At 43.2% G+C, this 18308-nt stretch overlaps 1 non-coding gene across 1 annotated transcript; it reads left to right on the forward strand.

The window, feature by feature from the left end:
- The first annotated feature begins 14063 nt into the window (after positions 1–14063).
- Positions 14064–14262, forward strand: LOC120362477 (U2 spliceosomal RNA). The gene has a single exon (XR_005578374.1). It is a non-coding gene; the product is annotated as a U2 spliceosomal RNA (small nuclear RNA).
- The last annotated feature ends 4046 nt before the right edge of the window (positions 14263–18308 follow it).

The raw sequence follows: 18308 nt of genomic DNA on the forward strand, positions 1-18308 counted from the left end.
TGGTTTTTGATAGGTAGGTAGGTAGCTAGCTAGCTAGCTAGATACTTAGATACTTAGAAACATAGATAGAGGTGATAGAGATGCTTAGATACAGAGATGATAGAGATGCTTAGTCCCTTAAAAGGGACTTTCTAGCAAGTGAAGTCAGAGAGTCAGAGCCTGAGAAGGATGCACAAAGCACCCACATGTGGGGGTGTCATGGTAGCTGTCAGAGCCCAAGCAAGGTGGGGAGACTGTCCACCAGAGTGGGGTGTGTGTTTGTGTGTGTGTGCGTGTGTGTGTGTGTGTGTTTCCCGGCACTGTTTACTGAAAGAGCCTAGGAGCAATGAGCACAACCCAATTGCAATGAGCACATCTAGCACCCAGATCTTGTTCTTAAATGTCATTCTCTCCAAAAGTAAACCCAGGCTTCTTGGAGAAACGGCTATTTCCAAGGCTGAAGCAGGAAAATTATAGGATGACCTGGAAGATCTTATTTATCCAGAAATCAAGGAAAGCTCAAAGAATGATGAGGCATGTCAAAGGGACACAGGATCCGGTCTGAAGGGCCCTCAGAAGCCAAGTCTGAGACAATCTGAGTATCAAAATAAATCGTGATAACAACCTATTAAAACCCATTGAATGAAACAGGAAACCATGAGTCCATATTGAGATAAATAAATTCAAGATTTGACAAAGAACAGGATATTTACAGTTTCAAAATGCTTCCCTACAAAACATTTATTAACTAAAGAGTGATTACACATGGTAGAAGAGTAACTTTATAATGAAAAGCCTAGTACCACCTTAAATCAGGTGATCAAGTAAACAGCATAATAAACGAATAAATCAACACTGTGTGCTCCCTGATAGGAGGCAATGAGGAAAACACAGCACTGCTTTCATCGCGGTAAAATAACTGTCTGTATTCTTCAAAAGTATCAAGGTTATGAAAGACTGTGGAAGCATTCCAGATAGAAGGAGACATAAAGAGATGACAACTAAATGCAATGCTGGATTCCAAACTTGCTTTGTTTTGTTTTCTTTACTATTTAAAACAGTTGGCAAAGCTTGACTGGGTCTGAGGATTAGACGGTAGAAATGTATCAGTGTTAGTTTCCTGCCTTGGATGGGCGGGCTATCATGATGTGACAGAATGTCCTTGTTCAAGAAAATGAAGACTGAAGTTTTCAGCGGGAGTGAGCATTCATTTGGCAACTTACCCTCAAATGGTTACCAAAAAGAAAGAGTTTTTTTTTTTCTATAGTTGCAACTTTTCAATCAACTGCTTCAAAATAAAATTTGTATTAAAAAGAAACTACCAGCCAGGGGCTATGGCTTATACCTGTAATCCCAGCATTTTGGGAGGTTAAAGTGGGAGGATCACTTGAGCCCAGAAGTTCAAGACCAGCCTGAGCAACATTGGGAGACCTTGTCTCTGAAAAAAAAAAATAAGAAAATTAGCTAGGTGTCATGGCACGTGCCTGTAGTCCCAGCTACTCAGGAGCCTGAGGTGGGAGGAAGAGTTGAGCCCCGTAGTTCAAAGCTGCAGTGAGTTGTGATCACATCACTGTGCTCCACCCTGGGCAACAGAGCAAGACCTTGTCTCGAATGAAAGAGAGAGAGAAAGAGAGACAGAAGAAGGAAAGAAGGAAGGAAGGAAGGAAACTAAGGGAAGATCAACTAAGGTGAACTGAGGTGTCTCTGTTGCTCAAAATCTAAAGTACCTAACAATCAAGATTGAGATCGTTCCCTTGATCGCCCCTCCCAAAATATTATTTAATAATACTGCTCCTTTATGTCATAACCTTAACTATTATTCCAAAGCTCTTACTGTATCCTTTATAAAACATGGTTGGCAAAATTAGGGCCCAGCACTTTTATTTTTCCTTGCCCTCTCTTGAATATCTCTGCTGTCATTTATTTTCCATTTAGAATTGAAGTTATGCAGCCATAAACATAATCATCCCCTTTGACCTGGCAACTGCATCCCTGAGAATTTTGTCGCAGAAAATAACTCAGAAGAAGACAAAACAAACGCAAATGATTTTCATTTCCACATTATTCATGTAATCCCATAGTTTAGCTCTATTCAAGCATAGCCCTACAAGAAATAAAGCCATCCTATTACTGGCCCATCACAAAGGCAAATGGATCCCAGAAGATGGTGAACATATCTCCTCAGTTTTCATCCAGACGTTGTAGAGGGCAACCATTGCTTCTGCCTGGCCAGCATACATTCCCCTTTCTTCTGGTGACGACAGCTTGACTTTGCTTTGAGCAATTACCCCTCTGCCATTGTACATAGGCTTCAAGTGACTATCCAAGAACTCTCACTTCCCCTGGCCAAGCTCAGCTAAACCAGTGACTGAGGCTAATTTATCCTGAGGGCTTAATGCTGGAGAATGCTCATTAGTTCCTTCCCCCTGAGCTCTGAAACGTCTCTGTATCTGCTCTCATTCATGCACTTATTTTTAAGTCCTGTGACCTACCCATATTTTTTCTTTCCTTTTGTCATTTTTGTTTTGTTGTGTGTGTGTGTGTGTGTGTGTGTGTGTGTGTGTGTGTGTGTGTGGTGGCGGAGACAGGGTGTCACTTTGTCACCCAGGCTGGAGTGCGGTGGTGCTATCTTAGCTCACAGCAGCCTCAGCCTCCTTGGGCTCAAGCAATCCTCCCACCTCAGCCTCCAGAGTACCTGGGACAACAGGCACAAGCCGCTGTGCCTGGCTAATTTTTTTATTTTTTGTAGAGATGGGGGTCTCACTATGTGAGCTGGTCTCGAACTCCTGGACTCAAGTGATTCTCCCACCTTGGCCTCCCAAAGTGCTGATATTATACTGGGAGCCACCATGCCTAGCCCCATATTTTTTTCAATGCTTAAGTTATTCGTATTTTTTTTTTTTTTTTGAATGAGATGGAATCTCGTTCTGTAGTTCAGGCTGGAGTGCAGTGGCGTGATCTCAGCTCACTGCAGCCTCCACCTCCCGGGTCCCAGTTCAAGCAATTCTCCTACCTCAGCCTCCTAAGCAGCTGGGATTACAGGCACAAGCCACCATGCCCAGTTAATTTTTGTATTTTTTGGTAGAGAGAGGGTTTCACCATGTTGGCCAGTCTGGTCTTGAACTCCTAACCTCATGATCTACCTGCCTTGGCCTACCAAAGTGCTGAGATTACAGGCATGAGCCGCCACGCCTGGCCTGTTTGTTTTTAAGACAGGGTCTCACTCTCTGCTGCCCAGGCTGGAGTATGTGGTTGCCCAGGCATGATCTCAGCTCACTGCAGCTTCAAACTGCTAAGCTCAAGTGATCCTGCCACCTCAGCCTCCTGAGTAGCTGGGACTACAGGCATGCACCATCATGTCCAGCTAATTTTTGTATTTTCTGTAGAGACAGGGGTCTCCCTACATTGCCCAGGCTGGTCTTAAAGTCTTGGGCTCAAGTGATCCCTCCACCTAGGCCTCCAAAATGCTGGGATTATAGATGTGAGCCACCACGCCCAACCTAGTTTCTATTTTATGAAACTATAAAACCCTCACTGTCCATCCAGAGTCTTCCATGGCTACATTTAAAAAATGGTTTTTCTGTTTTCCTTCCTTCTTTGTCTTTTTTTAAAAAAATGTTTCCATTTCCTTTCCTCCAGAGTACATGCTGCTTCTTGCATTACCCACAAAGTTAAAGCATCTCCAACCTGACAGAGGTAGCAAGTCTTTACCATGCTTCATGGGGGAAGCATTAGCCTTTGAGGTTCTTCAGAGGAGAACAGCTCCTAGAAAAACAAGCCTTTCTCTTTCTGACATCAACCACCTCTCATAGCAAAATTTTAAAGTATTATCACACTAACAGTTCTCTTCATGTCTATAAAATAACTTCTCTCACAGAAGGTGAAAAGGGGAAGAAAAAATGGGTTTGAAGGTAAAAGAAAATCCCATCTTGCCACATTTGGAAGAGAGTAAATTAGAAACAATTTAAGTGTCCAAGAGATCGGTTCAAGAACATCTACTTACTCAACAAAGCCATGAAAAATAGTTATTACAAGACCAGGTGCAATGGCTAGAGCCTGTAATCCTAGCACTTTGGGAGGCCGAGGAGGGTGGATCACCTAAGGTCAGGAGTTCGAGACCAGCCTGGCCAACATGGTGAAACCCCATCTCTACTAAAAATACAAAAAATTAGCCAGGTGTGGTGGCGGGTGCCTGTAATCCCAGCTAATCAGGAGGCTGAGGCAGGAGAATCACTTTAACCCAGAAGGCGGAAGTTGCGGTGAGCCGAGATTGGGCCACTGTACTCCAGCCTGGGCAACAAGAATAAAACTCCATCTCAAAAAAAAAAATAAAAATAAAAAATAAGCCGGGAGCGGTGGCTCAAGCCTCTAATCCCAGCACTTTGGGAGGCCGAGGCGAGTGGATCACGAGGTCGAGAGATCAAAACCATCCTGGTCAACATGGTGAAACCCCGTCTCTACTAAAAATACAAAAAACTAGCTGGGCGTGGTGGCGCGTGCCTGTAATCTCAGCTACTCAGGAGGCTGAGGCAGGAGAATTGCCTGAGCCCAGGAGGCGGAGGTTGCGGTGAGCCGAGATGGCGCCATTACACTCCAGCCTGGGTAACAAGAGCGAAACTCCGTCTCAAAAAAAAATAAAAATAAAAAAAATAATTATACTATATGCCAGATAATTATTACATCCTAATCAAACAGAACCCCAATGCATACCAAATAAACCACCTTGCTATAACAGCAAGAGTTCCCCAAGGAGAAGAAATTAACACAAAATGGAGCACAAAGAATTGCCATAAGCAAAAATGGCTGCCTTGGTGGCATACTACAAAAAAACTAAAAACCTCTCACAGAAGGGCAAGAAGCTTCCTCATAGGTTAATCGCTCTCTCTTTAATCGCCAAGAGAGTGATGATTAAAATCCATGAACAAGCAAATTCTTAGCTAAACCCTACTAGCTTTTGTTTTATATCTGCCCAGCCCAACCTTGTCCCCACTTTTTCTAGGAACAAATTCATGCAAAGTAACTGACCTAGGCTGGAATCCTCACGGAACCCTCTTCCTGCCTGCTGTGACTGTCTAGGGATGAACTAGTAACTCAACTGGGGAGACGTTTCCTCTAGAGCCAATAGGAAATCCTGTTCCCTCTTTGATCTTAAGTTATGCTCATATAACCTCAGCCTGGTCAGCAGCCATCCCTCCTGTTGAGAAGTCTGAGAGAATAATCAGGGATAAGCCAATCCTAGGATGCAGGAGCCGGGCCCAAGTGTCTGCAGCTGCCCTCCGCCTGGCAGCATAGCAGTTCTGTGATACCTTCCATCAAAGCCTCGTTTCTCCTTAAACTGGATGAGTTTCTGCCACCGGTGAGGGTCCCACCTGATACCATCATCCACCTAAACAAACAGTGGCCAAACGCATCTCTGGAATCACTGTCATTTCCAGAGTGTTTGCGTGACTTTTGGTAGCCAGTAATTTCAACCATGGCGGAGGTCTAAAGTGACTCACATGCATAGTTAAATCCCTTAGCTAAGCACAGCTAAGACACAACTAAGATACACACAAGCAAAAATCCAAGGAGCTTTCCGGGGCCACACTTAGAAACTTTCTCTTATAAATTAACCCCCTTTTCTGTCTTTAGGCCATGCAAAACCACAGTATCTTCAGAATCTTGCCTACACAAATGACCTTCATACTAACATACAGAAATCATTTATTGTGTTTAAAAAATAATGTACTGGTCAGGTGCAGTGGCTCACACCTGTGATCTTAGCACTTTGGGAGGCTGAGGCAGGCAGATCACTTGAGCCTAGGAATTCAAGACCAGCCTGACCAACATAGCAAAATCCCGTATTTAATAAAAATAAATACTAAAAATTAGCCGGGCATGGTGACACCGTATCTGCAGTCCCAGCCACTTGGGGGTTGAGACGGAAGGATCGCTGAAGGCAGGAGGCTGCAGTGAGCCCTGATCATGCGACGGCACTCCAGCCTGGGTGACAGATTGAGACCCTGTCTCAATAATAATAATGCACTAAAGAAAAAAAGCGTCAAAAAAAGGAAAAAAAAAAATCCTCAAAATCAATCAGCTTCTATCTCCAGGACAGCTGACCCTTTTCTTTTGTGTGGTCTGGAGTTGTCATTCTTTATGTCAAAGGCCACACCTAAATGGCCCTTGTGAATGCAAAAGCCAAGGTCAACAAAGAGTGAGGAAAGCAGGCTGGTAATTTGAAAAGAGTAAAAATAACTTTTGACTGCTTCAAGCCTTGAACTGTGGGATCAGGCCAAGTTTACTTAAACCTTGGGGGCAACGTTTAAGATAAGATTCACTGTGTGTGTGTTTTAAGTTGCGACCGCCAAAATTATTTACTTAATTCAAATTTGCTATTGAAAGTTGTAATCGACAAGCCGTTGTGACAGCTATCTGCAGCGCCATAGGCTATCCTAAGAGTTTATATTGTCTGAACGTTTTTCTTTTTTTTTTTTTTATGAGATGGAGTCTTGCTCTGTCACCCAGACTGGAGTGCAGTGGCACAATCTCAGCTCACTTCTCCCACCACCCCCCAAGTTTCAGCAATTCTCCTGCCTCAGCCTCCCAAGTAGCTGGGCCTAATAGGCACGTGCCACTATGCCCAGTTAATTTTTCATATTTTTAGTAGAGACAGTGTTTCACCATGTTGGCCAAACTGGTCTCAAATTCCTGACTTCAGGTGATCTGGCCACCTAGGTCTCCCAAACTGCTGGGATTACAAGAATGAGCCACCACGCCCAGCCATATTGTCTGAACATAAGTTTAATGCAAGGTGAGAAATGAAAGGGAAAATAAAACAGAAGAAAAACTCAAAGAGTTCAATTCCATTTAGAATGAGTAATAATAGATGCACTTTATGAATTGTCACTAGCTCTGATAATAGGCATATATTATGACTTTCTAGAACATTCAAAAAATGTTTTATAAATACCTATGTGTGTATACGTGTGTATGTGTATGGACAGAGAGAGTTGGTTTTCTGTGTCAGCTTGGCTATAGTACAGCCTCAGTTGCTTGGTCAGACATCAGTCTGGATGTTTCTATGAAAGTGTTTTTTTTTCGGCCGGGCGCGGTGGCTCAAGCCTGTAATCCCAGCACTTTGGAAGGCCGAGGCGGGTGGATCATGAGGTCGAGAGATCGAGACCAACCTGGTCAACATGGTGAAACCCCATCTCTACTAAAAATACAAAAAATTAGCTGGGCATGGTGGTGCGTGCCTATAATCCCAGCTACTCAGGAGGATGAGGCAGGAGAATTGCCTGAACCCAGGTGGCGGAGGTTGCGGTGAGCCGAGATCGCGCCATTGCACTCCAGCCTGGGTAACAAGAGCGAAACTCCGTCTCAAAAAAAAAAAAAAAAAAAAAAGTGTTTTTTAGAAGCTATTAACTTTTAAATCAGTAGATTTGAAAAAAGCAGATTACCCTCTGTAATATGGGTGGGCCTCATCTAATCAGTTTAAAACCTTAAGAGCAAAACACTGAGGTCCCCTGAGGAGAAGAAATTTTGCCTTCAGACTGGAGCTGCGACATCAACTCTCACTGGAATTTCCAGCCTGCTGCCCTGCCCTGCATATTTTAGACTTACCAGCCCCACAACTGCGTGAGCCAATTCCTTAAAATACCTCCCCACTGCCCTCCGCCTCTCTCTCTCTCTCGCTCTCCACATATATATATATATATATGTATGTATGTATGTATATCCATCCTATCGGTTCTGTTTCTGTGGAGAACCCTGACTAATCTAATAGATCTGTGTGTGTGTGTGTCTGTGTGTGTCACAAATTTGTATTCCAAAGGGTAAAGTCAGGCTCTCGAGTAGAATACTTAGACAGATATTATATGGAATTAGAAAACTATAGAAAGAAAATAATACAGGACAGAGGTTAGAACTTTACATGTAATTTTGGCCAGGCGTGGCGGCTCACACCTTTAATTCCAGAATTTTGGGAGGCCGAGGCGGGTGGATCACTTGAGCTCGAGCGTTCCAGAGCAGCCTGGCCAACACAGAGAAACCCTGTCTCTACAAAATACACAAAACTTACCTGGATGTGGCAGTGCATGCCTGTAATAACAGTTACCAGGGAGGCTGAGGTGGGAGGATCCCTTGAACCCAGAAAGCAAAGGTTGCAGTGAGCTGAGATCAAGCCACTGTACTCCTGCCTGGGCGACAGAGCAAGACTGTCTCAAAAAAAAAAACTTTACATCTAATTTTATTTGAATCTTTCACTTCAACTTAATTAATATGGCAATGCAGGGATTTGTTTTAGTAGTATAGTTCCAAGTGATTTGTTTCATAGTTTCTCTAGAATTAAAGCCACTTCTCTTCCTAAAGGGAGACATCGATTTCAGATTTTGCTTCTTGTTAAAGGAGCTTACACTTGTTGATTACACTTGTCAATAAGTGCAAAGTGGCATTTATCTGTGGTATAAGCAGGGCTTCTCAGACTCTAGTGTGCATGCAAATCACCTGGGTATCCTCTTAAAACATAGATTCTAACTCCTTGGGTCTGAACTGGGGCCTGGGAGTCTGCATTTTTAACAAGCTTTCAGGTGGTGCCAGTGCTGTTGGTCTGGGGCCTATATCTTGAAAAACAGAGAACTAAGCAGTGGTTTTCCAGCTGGAGTGGACATCAGAATCACCTGCAGGGTTCATTCAATAGCTGACTGCTGGGTCCCACCCTGAGTTTCTGACTCCCAGGTGCTGCCAATGCTGCTGGCCTGGGGGCCATACTTTAAGAAACACGAGCTAGTAATGTTTCCCATATCATGAGAATCACACTTTAAAACTACAAATTCCCATGCTTCTCTCTTCGAGAGTCTGATTCAGTAAACTTAGGGCAAACCCAGGAATCTATGTTCTTAACAAGCACCCTAGATTGCTCGTTGAAAGGTGAACCCCTGAGCCAGAGTGTTGTCTCAATCCTGACAGTCTTCAAAATGTTGTGTTAATACAGAAGTGTGAACACCCCCTGGACCCTCTAAATCCCACCTCTGGATGTGGGGCATAGGATCTATGAACACACACTTTTAACATGTGATTCTGACATATCAAAGAGCTGAGAGCCACTGAACTGGAGCCACGGCCCCCAATTCTGGCTGCATATTAGAGATTTTTTTAAGTCCTCATTCCCTTTAGTATCACCAGCTGCAGGTTCTCATTGAATTAGTCTGGGATGGGATCCTGGTTTGTTTGTTTTTTTTTAATACTCCCAGTAGATTAAGGTCCAGTGACGGTTGAGAACACTGAATTGGAGCTTCAGCCTCTGCTCAGCTTCAGGACAAATTACCTACTTTTTCCCTAAGGGCCCCTTGTCTCCTAAAACCCTGAGCAGACTGAGCAAAGCAGCCCATCCACTTCTCCTCCCTCTTGTGCATACCCTGGATACACTTGGTCTTCTAGGAGAGGACATTTCTCCCCCAGGAAGCACCCTTGAACCCTGTCTGACCAGAGCATTTCAAAGTAAGTGAAAAAGGTGATCTCCTCCCTTTCAAAATCAGGTCTAAACTCATTCATCTATTGATTCATTTACAATATTTATTACGCTCCTATTACGATCCAAGCACCCAAATACAGGTTGCAAATATAACTAACAAGCCCCTGTTTCTAAGGCACTGACAATTTGGCAAAAGATTAAAGCAAATGAATACTCCTTTGACTCACATCAAAATTCCTAATTCTGAAATTTAGGTGATGGAAGCGGGCACTCCAAACTTCCCTTCAGCATTAGGGAGATGAAAACAGGTGTGTGACTTACTCTGCCTTCTTCCGGTGCAAGCCCCACCCACCACACCAGGAAGTAACTGTCATTGAATAACCCTGCTGACCAGATGTGACCTTTGATTGCTGTTCCAATGGAGATACATCTCCATTATAGAAATAGTTGGATAAACAGAGATAGATAGATAGACAGACAGACAGACAGACAAGATGGAGACACACACACAGGCAGCAGGACAGAAAGTTTATTCTAATTTGACATAGGCAGTTCTGTTTTCTGCCATTTTCCATAAACTGAAATGCTCACAGGAGGAACTGCTGCTGTATCCTAGAACATACGCCACCTTGGTGATAAGTCCAGAAAAGGCCACAATTCACCAAGGGGCCTGCCACTCTATGAGCCAAAGCTTCCTCCCTATCACTGCTCTCTGAGGCACCTTTTCATCGTAGACATAAGTCAGGAAATAACAGTATCTTGTAAATGCGGGAATGGCCAGACTGAATTCATAAGCAATTGCTCACACAGTGACAGCGTCTTGGGTTCCTGATATCAGAAGTCATCAATCAGTCAGCTGTTTGGTCATTTTTGGTTTAAAGTACATAAAATATTTCCCGGTGCTTCTCGTCATCCCTCTTAATAGACACGTTTCTAATGATCACCCACAACCATGTCGTCGAACGAGCCACAGCTGGCTGTTAACATCTGGAGGGGAGGATATTGGCGAGCAGAGCTTTAATTTACTTAAGAGTTTTCTTTAATGAATCTCATTTTGGCAGGAGGAAGTCAGGAGCAGGCATCATAACACCATCTAATCTGCCGCAAGCTTTTTAAAGTTGCTGTTTTTCCCTTTCCTCAATCAATCCATTTATTCCTTTCAACATCTCCAAAGGGTCAAGACCCATAGCTAGGAAATAATCATATATTATGTGGCTCGCTTCTCTTTCAATGAAAAATGTTTCCCATTGCTTTCTCTTAATTTACTGTTTTCCCCCTCTAAACTGAACAGTTTGTGATTAGCTGAAGGGTCTAGCTTAGCTGTAGCATTTAATACACACAGTCCTAAGGCTTTGCTGCAATGCAGATTAATTTTCTAGGAAAACTGACAAGATTAACAAGTCTTCCCTGAAGCCAATGAGAAAGCATAACTCTCTTAGATGACCTCTCAACTTCTTCAGCTGATTTCTGGGTTGGATAAATTTTGATTTTATTTGTGGGAAACTTTTTCTTTCATGAAATGAGATTTCCTCTTGGACAAGAATAAAGTCAATGGTGTGAGTGGAGATATCACTCAGCGGCTTGCCTGCTGTAAAACCTGGACAACTTACCTAGGCTCGGTAAGCCTCAGTGCCTCATCAGTCAAATAAAGCCAGGCTAGCACTGGCATCACAGGCTTATACTGAGCACTAAATGGCAGTGGCCGGACATGGGGCTGAGTGTCCTGCTTGGCTTGGCCCTAGAGTAAACATTCAGTAAATGGTTGCTGCTAATATTTTACTGCTGTTACTTTTGGACTAATAAGGTAGCATTTGGATGAAGTAATATACAGGTAACTATTTATTTACTTTTCTTTTGATTAATATTTGTATCCTAAGCTGTCAGGTCACAGATATCTGCTGGTGCATGTGCTCTTTTCAACAGCTAGTTCTTTGGGTGAATTTGTAAGGTGGTTCAGAGAGGCACAGGCTTGCTTTGCCAGTGTGAGAAAGACAGCTCTTTTTCAGGGAAATGTAGCAGTTCACGCATGAGGAGCACTCCATTGTACTTCACCTCAAAGTGGAAAATGTTTTCTTTACTGCTTTGGACAGAAGCAAAATAACAGTGTTGAAGCTGTAAAATATTGTATAAAATGTCACCCTTTAATTACTTAACAATGAGTCCGGGCACGGTGGCTCAGGCCTGTAATCCTAGAACTTTGGGAGGCTGAGGCGGGTGGATTACCTGAGGTCAGGAGTCCGAAACCAACCTGACCAATATGGTGAAACCCCATCTCTACTAAAAATACAAAAAATTAGCCGGGCGTGGTGGTGCATACCTGTAATCCTAGCTACTCAGGAGGCTGAGGCAGGAGAATTGCTTGAACCAGGGAGGCAGAGATTGCAGTGAGCTGAGATCACACCGTTGCACTCCAGCCTGGGCAACAAGAGCGAAACTCCATCTCAGTAACAAACAAACAAACAAATAAATAATTAAAATAATTATTTAACAATAACCCTTAAATGAAGAAAAGGGAAGATGGCCAAAAAATGTGACAGTCCGAGTGAGTTCCGTTTCTGTTACCTACTGGCAACCTTGAGCAAGATTGATTCCTAGTCAATAAAGTGAAGAATAATAATATTCCATTGGACTTTACCATTTGGGGGTTAAAAAAATTACTTATTTCATTTGAAAGGGCTTTATACATTTTTTAAGTTATAATATTTTAAAGAAATGTAATAGTTACAAAAATAATTTGCCATTGACTATCCAAAGAAGAAATTCTATTCTGTATGTTGACATTGTTCTCCATTTTTACATGATTTTTCAAGGAGAAAATGGATGACTCTGCTGTGCACAAAACTGTGGTGCCCAGGGTTGCCAAAGCTATTGATCCTAGCAGATGGAAAAGAATTAACGGATTCTCAAAGCTGGGGTCACAAGCAGGTGTCACCAGGAAATTCTGTGCTGCTGCCTAAAGACAGAGGCAAAGATGATAAACTAGAAGAGAGAGAAAGGAGCAGTCAATCCTCTAAGGTGTCTTCAAGGGTCAGAGAGTCTAAGGTGAAGGTAAACTGTAAATAACATTTCCTGGGTAGCACAACTGAATTTATGGGTTTGTGGCAGGGTGTGAGAATGAAAGCCTCCTGCAATTCAATAAATTTCATTATAACAAAAATGTTTCTATTCTTTTCTTTCATAACAATTTCTCTATTCTTTCTTCCTTTTCAACATTCTTCACCCCTTATAAAATCTATCTGGGGAGAATTTGTTGGCTTTCTTAAAGTCATTTCAAGCCAGGTGCAATGGCTCACGCCTGTAATCCCAGCATTTTGGGAGGTAGAGATGGGCGGATCACCTGAGGTCAGCAGTTTGAGACTACACTGGCCAACATGGCGAAACCCCACCTCTACTAAAAATACAAAAATTAGCCGAGTGTGGTGGCAGGCGCCTGTAATCCCAACTACTTAGGAGGCTGAGGCGGGAGAATTGCTTGAACCTAGGAAGCAAGTGTCACAGTGAGCCGAGATCGCCCCATTGCACTCTAGCCTGGGGGAGAAACTGAGTCTCAATTTAAAAAAAAAATCATTCATAGACAAGGTAAATATAGTCTGTGAAAAAAACACTTCACAACTCTCTCCCAAAATCAACATTATTTTATTTAAAAAAAAAAAAAGGAAAAGAAAAATTGGTCCCATGATGAAGTCTAGAAATTATACCAGGTTTTTAATTAAACATTTTTGTTTTCTTCCTCACAAAATTAATACTTGTACATTCAGTTTAACTGCTAAGGAAAATATACACTGATCCATACTGCCAGATAAAAGTAGTCCACATGGACAAATGACAGAGCATAAGGCAACAGTCAATCAGAAAGATCAATAGGTGTATATTGTCACAGGTTTGCAGACATGCTCCAGGCATTGACGAAACAAAGCAGCTGAGTTATTATCTGACTCACTGTCCCCTTACCTCCTGAGCCTATATATACACATAAGGTCACATTAATATTAATTCCAAATGACAGTGGCTCCTAGCACCTCCAGCGTAACACCAGGACCTTAGCCACTCTTCCCAAATCTCCCTTGGACATTTCTGGGAGTCTCCAGAGTGATGTCTCAGGCATGTCCTGTAACAAATCCAGCCATGTTTGCCTGCTCCTGCTGTCACTGCTGGCTATCCACTGGGACTTCATAATAGACTGAGGGTCCAGATGGAGGGTAGGTACATGCTATCTCCTTCCACTGTTCTTGGTCTTCCTATCCTCCTATTTCCTCAACAAAAGAAGCAAGAGAAACTAACAAAAACTTTCTCCTCAAGCTTCAAAAAAAAAAAAGGCTCAGCCAGGCGAGGTGGCTCATGCCTGTTATCCCAGCACTTTGGGAGGCCAAGGCAGGTGGATCACCTGAGGTCAGGAGTTCAAGACCAGCCTGGCTAACGTGGTAAAACCTCATTTCTACTAAAAATACAAGAAATTAGCCAGGCATGGTGGCACATGCCTGTAATCCCATCTACTTGGGAGGCTGAGGCAGGAGTAATTCTAGCTTGAACCTGGGAGGCAGAGATTGCAGTGAGCCGAGATTGCGTCATTGCACTCCAGCCTGGGCAACAAGAGCGAAACTTCATCTCAAAAATAAAAATAAAAAGCCTCATTGCTTCTTGGCCTTTTGGCTAAGATCAAGTATAGTATTTATTCTTATCAGTGAATATCTGATATGTCTTCTATCTAAGCACAATATACTAAAGGGATGTCTGCAGCAGGGAGATGGGATAAGGAGCTCGCTCTGTCCACCCCATGCATCAACCTGGTATTGTGGTATTGCAGTACCTCCAGAAACAGTACACTCCTCACACACACACACACACACACACACACACACACACACACACACAAAAAGGCTCTAGAATATCTAATGCAGGTGTCCCCAGACTTTTCACACAGGGGGCCAGTTCACTGTCCCTCAGACCGTTAGAGGGCCGCCACATACTGTGCTCCTCTCACTGACCACCAATGAAAGAGGTGCCCCTTCCTGAAGTGCGGCGAGGAGCCGGATAAATGGCCTCAGGGGACCGAACGCGGCCCGCAGGACGTAGTTTGGGGACACCTGATCTAACGTATCAGTCAAAATAGGCCAAAATATTCAGCAGAAACAATTGGAAATCATAGCAGTGAAACGCAGCAAAAGATTTATTTCTTGTGTCTGCTATGTGTGTGACACAGGTGCAAAGGGCTCTCTGCCCATCTGAGTCATCCAGGAAGCCAAACTGACAGAGGCTCCATCTCTAAATGCTCCATGGTGGGCTGGATGTGGTGGCTCACACCTGTAATCTCAACACTTTGGGAAGTCGAGGCAGGCAGATCAAATCACTTGAGGTCAACAGTTTGAGACCAGTCTGGCCAACATAGTGAAACCTTGTCTCTACTAAAAATACAAAAATTAGCGGGGCATGGTGGCACATGCATGTAGTCCCAGCTACTTGGGAGGCTGAGGCAGGAGAATCACTTGAACCCAGGAGGCAGAGGTTGCAGTGAGCCAAGATCATGCCACTGCACTCCAGCCTAGATTACAGAGTGAGACTCCATCTTAAAACAAAAAATGCTCCATGGCTTCTGTGGCCGGGCTCCTAACTAAAGGCTGCTTACATGTGACACAAATCACTTATAAACACATTTCATCCGCCAAAGGATATCCCATGGGCATGCCTAGCCTTAAGGGGACAAAAAGTAAAATCCTACCACATGCTTGGAAGGAAAGAACCAGAATGTTTGTGGATAGCCCTGAGAATCACCAAAGGCACCCATTCTAATCAATGTTCGACCCCCACGAGGTGTGCACACAGCAAACTCTGAACCAGAGTCTGAGTTTGCTATACAGCTCTTGCTATACTTAGGAGATGGTAAAATCACTTACTTTGGGAATTGAATCTGTCATCCTAATTTTGCAGGTACCTGCTTTGTAGGCCTTACATAACCTTGTGGGACCAGGGGACTCACACGTAACTGAGAAGAGAAATGCTGCCATATTCAAAATTTCATTTCCAGGACTCGAAGAATACACATACCTTGGAATCTGATCCCCCAAAAAAGAAGTATTTTTTTACTTTCTGTTGTGTGTAGTGAAACAGCCACATCTACATTTAGCAGTTGTCACAGCTCCTGAGCATCTGAGATGACATTACCACACAGTCTTTAATTTTGCTGCCTCTTATCCTCACACTTGCTCCGTTAGAAAGGTATCTCAAGTTTGCGAATGAGAATTGGGGTGATGAATAATTTGCTCCTGTTTGCCTTTTCCTGAGTTTCCAGTTTGCCCTAACTGGCACATTGACCTCACTGGCATATTTTGTTCTTCAATAGGCCCTACTGTGGTCCTTTCTTTCTCCTTTGGTCTCCCTTGACTGTTTGTTGTTCAGAGAACAAATTTTGCAGCCAATCCTAAACCTCTGTCCTGATTGGCTTATTCTTCCCAGGTGTTATAAGTAAAATTTCAATGCCGCAAAAGAAATAGGACTCGAAGATAAACCCTTTCAGCAAGGCAGTTTACTTCTATAGAAGGGTGCGGTGTACGGATGGAGCAATGGTGGCCGTATGCTTGGACCAGGGAGGAAGGGGTACTTATGCCTGACAGGCGTCATGCCCCTATTGGCTAGAGTTAGACCACACAAGCTAGACTAATCCCGATTGGCTATTTTAAAAAGAGCAGGGGTCTGACCTGGAGTGGAAGGGTGGGTGTTTTGGCAGGAAGGACAGTTACGGGCGAGTCAGAGCAGTTAGCCAGGGGTGATCTAGGTCAAAGAAGGTGACTGGAGCAGGTGATGGGGATGAATCAGGATGCAGCCGGGGGCCGGGGAAACAGATGTGAACTACTGACTAAAACTAGTGGAGAAGGTTGTTTACTGGAATTACAAGGAAGTTAAACTTTAAAATAGAGAATTAAAGAATAAAAGAGCTGAGCATACTGACATACTGATTCTTTGAAGAGAAATTTGGGGTTCACTATGACACAGGCCTCAAGCATCTCCTGTCTGGCTCCATCTACCTTCGTCCTGACACTGCAGGTAGGCGTCTCCTTGACACCAGCTCCAGAGCCCAGGAGCTGTTCTGCCCAAGATCCACCAGGCTCCTTTCTGCCAACAGACCCAGGTGTGAATGCAAGTTAAATCCCTTACAAAGTGTAGAGCGTTCAGGCTGTATACCCTTCAGCCTAACACAGGAATATTAGGGTCATAGGAAGGATACCTTGCCCTAGCCTGCAGGGAGGGCTAGTGTCAGGATGAGAGGAGAGTAAGCATGTAAAAGGACTTCTGCACATTGGAAGGCATCAAACAATGACTAATGTTAGTTTACTTTCCTTGCTTCCCATCATGTCCCCAGGCACGTCTCCCTCTGAACTCTCACGGCACCCTTTTTCCAGTCTAGCCCTTATCCACCTGTGCTGAAATTGCCCCTTGACTTTTAAATCTTAAGGCACTTGTGAGTGTCTTAGGGCAAAGTGCTTTGGCTAATTGCACTTGGTGCATCCAGTAGACCCTCAATGAATGATTGCTGAATGAATGAACCAAAGACCTTCTCCAAACCTCCAGCCCAAAAGACTAAAGTTAAAATAAATGAATTAAACTCTTTGGGGGGTCTTAATAACAAGAGGGCAAGTATGTTCATGTAAATTGGTAAATGAAACCTTTCTGAGAAATGTTTACAATCTTTTAAATGTATAACTTGCAATACTCATTGTTTATAGGGATTCTATTCAGTAGTCTGCAGAGAGAGAGAAAGGACTAGAATTCAGGGTGTGTCCAGGCCCCTAACTTTCCAGGTTCCCCTTTTATCCAAAATAATATATCCACGTGGAACCCAGCTTTCAGGTGTAAGAGATGCCCAGCTGAGGAGTTAGTCACTTGGCATGCTGAAACTTCAGATACTCCAGCGTTCAAGACTTGGGTGTCTTGTCGGAGTCCCAAATTAGCCTGTTGCTAAGTATGGACATACACAAAGCTCCCCTTTATGTAATGGAGCATTAACGCCTACTTCATCTCCTCCCTCATCATCTGTCACAGTCAAAAAATGGCAGCACAAATTCAAATTCCAAGGGAACTTAAAAAAACATACTTTGCATAGGAATTCCCTTTGAAAGTATAACCTGAAGAAAACTCCTTTGAGCTGTCTTCTGGATTAGGTAAAGTGGGACAGAGAGAGGACAGAAATAAATGAATTTCCGTGGACCCAAAAAAAACTTAAAATTGGGTGAGTAATATCCTGTATCCCACACCTGTTGGAATAGCTCAAATCCAAAAAGTCTTGAGAATGTTTCAGATTCAAATTCGGAAAGCTTGAGATTATATTAGTATTATTTCCATATAGGAAGAAGCAATATATTCTCTGCCAAAATATGTGTAAAATTCTCCCTCTCCTGACTTCTAATTTTCTGCCCATCAAACCAATCTACTTTTATATACTACCGGTTTATATGTTCTAGGGAAATGTTAAACCATTTTGAAATCTAGACTTGTTTTAAGAAATGTTTATTCTAAATAGCCAGCACTTTCTACAAATATGGGTAATAATCTTTAAATCAGAAATGTATACCATCACCCAGGCACAGTGGCTCATGCCTGTAATCCCAGCACTTTGGGAAGCGAAGGCAGGCAGATCACTTGAGGCCAGAAGTTCGAGACCAGCCTGGCCAACATGGTAAAATCCCATCTCTACTAAAAATATTTAATATAAAAATTAGCCAGGCATGGTGGTGGGTGCCTATAATCCCAGCTACTTGGGAAGCTGAAACAAGAGAATCACTTGAACCCAGGAATCAGAGGATGCAGCGACCCAAGATTGTGCCACTGCACTCCAGCATGGGCAACAGAGTGAGACTCTGTCTCCAAAAAAAAAAAAAGATTT

The sequence above is a fragment of the Saimiri boliviensis genome, chromosome 15 (genome assembly GCF_048565385.1).
Source record: "Saimiri boliviensis isolate mSaiBol1 chromosome 15, mSaiBol1.pri, whole genome shotgun sequence".
In the NCBI taxonomy this organism is placed as follows: domain Eukaryota; kingdom Metazoa; phylum Chordata; class Mammalia; order Primates; family Cebidae; genus Saimiri; species Saimiri boliviensis.